This window comes from Aplysia californica, unplaced genomic scaffold (genome assembly GCF_000002075.1).
Source record: "Aplysia californica isolate F4 #8 unplaced genomic scaffold, AplCal3.0 scaffold00353, whole genome shotgun sequence".
Classification (NCBI taxonomy): domain Eukaryota; kingdom Metazoa; phylum Mollusca; class Gastropoda; order Aplysiida; family Aplysiidae; genus Aplysia; species Aplysia californica.
Window position 1 is genome coordinate 30975 of NW_004797623.1, and position 2406 is coordinate 33380.

Consider the following 2406-nt stretch of genomic DNA (forward strand, 5'->3'; position numbering starts at 1 on the left):
CAAATACCCCTCTCACCCCCTCCCCCACAAAAAAATAACCCATCGTCCCAACTCTCCAATATTTGCCACTGCCCTGTCCTCTTCGACCTCGAGACCCCGTCCCCTTCTGACCTCGATGCACCTAGCCATGATTGCCTCAAAGGCTACAATATCAGGGCAAGTTTGGTTTAGTGTGGGATTTTACGGCTCTCACAACTTCATAGTACGGTCATATGAGCGCGCAAAACATAAATTAGTTCTATTCGCAACAGTCCATTGTACGGCTGAGCTAGGGTCAGTACTTAGATCTTAAAATGCTAAAATATTTAAAATTCGGAGTAAATATATTTTCAATCTAAAACACTATCAGGGCCACAAAAAAAAGAACAAAATAATAAACACACCTGTAAAACAATAAAGTCTTCGGTGATAACACTGGTATAGACACAGAACTCGGTGTGAGCGACAGATAGATAGATAGAAAGATAGATAGATAGATAGACAGATAGATAGATAGATAGATAGATAGATAGATAGATAGATAGATAGATAGATAGATAGGCAGTGACACGTCATACATTTTTTTACAAAGGGGGACGTGCAGAGGTGGTAGAGAGTGATATGTTACACGGATAGAGAATAGCGCCAACAATTTGTCCGTACGTCGTTCATCGCCAGCCGCTCAGACTGTTTTGTTGCTGTGCACTGCGCCGCAATATTCCTTCCTACTTTTTAACCCTATCAGTACGCCCTGGGGTCAGTTTGTACCCCTGGGGTTGTATTCGTCACATTTTATAATACTTCTAGTACGAAGATCTCTTTGAAACTTTCAGTATTTCTCAAAGAATCATTTTGACAGACTGCTAAGAAAAGTGTACGGATCGGATTAACGCGTAAATTTCCTCTTTGGAAAGTGTTGGCACAGAGTTTCCCCACGTCGTATGGATACGATAGAAAAACACGACGTACGGATAGGGTTAAACCACCGACATCAACAGGCTAGATTACACGGTGCGCTTCGCCTGGTGTCGTGAGTCTGATTTTCCTTGTGCATTTATTGCATACCTCCGCGGCGTCTGTCTGTCAGCGTGATCGAAACAAACAAACAAACAAACAAACAAACAAACAAACACACACACACACATATTATGTATACGTGCGAGCAAAAACACACGCGCGCAAACACACACACACACACACACACACACACACACACGCACACACACGCACACATATACACACACAGATATAAAATCATTTATTGTTTTGTTAGACTGATGTAATTTTAAGCGCGAAGACTAGAGGCGCTATATAAGAGAGTAGAGAGTAACAAGTATAAAAGGAGGAGAGATAAGGACGAGAAATGTTTGACAGGGAAGAAGGGGAAGAGATACGGACGATAGATATTGGCTAGGGAAGAAGGGGGAGAGAAAAGGACGATAGATGTTTGACAGGGAACAGGGGGGGGGGGGGATAAGGACGATTGATGTTTGATAGACAGAAGGAGCAAACCACATCAGACCACCCGCCAACCACCCGCAATTCCGGTCCTCAAAGACCTTACGGTGCTGAAAGAGGCATAAAACAAATATCACACAGCAATTCGTTCGGAGGGAAAGTTTGCAAGAAAAACATTACTGGTAACGGGCGCTTTTATTATATTTGTTTCAGTAAAAATAAATGGTGATGATATGGTATAGGTTTAACGCCCCTTTCAACACTATTAGGTTATTTCAGAGGCGGGACCTCCGACTTTACCTCCGTCTCAGAAAAGACCGAGCCAAATAAGAATTTCGTGTGAGGTGCCTTTCCAAGGATACAACGTCGGACCGAGCTGAGGCTCGAACATTGTTTTAGTAGTGAGTTTTACGGCACTTGCAACACAATACGGTCATATAAGTGCCGAAGAATAGAGGGTTTACAAGAGAGTAACAAAAACAAAAAAGAAGGAGGGGACATAGATGTTCGATAGGAAAGAAGAAGAAGCAAACCACACAAGAGCACCCACCAACCACCCACGTCGTTACTTTTCGAGAAAAAACAATTACACGTGACGACGGTACTACGCATGAAGTACTATACCACACCGCCACTGACGGTAGCTTTCAAAGATAAATAGGAGACTCTCGTGGCCTAGAGGCTAAGGTGTTGGCCTCTCACTCAAAAGGTCCCAGGTTCGAATCCGGGTAGCGACCGAAAAATTTTCTTCTCTAAATTTGTCTCCTTACACCTCATTTCCTGCTCTCTAGCAATGTTCTGTCGTCTGCTTTCGTCTCCACTTTCTGCCCTCACCGCGTCATCTCCTTTGCTCCTTCCTTTGGGCTCCTGATTTTTTCTGCAGCCTTTCTACTGCTACTCCTTCGCTTCTTCTTACTGCTGTCTTTCAGCCACACCCCTGATCTTCTGGTAGGAAAGATCTACACCTAG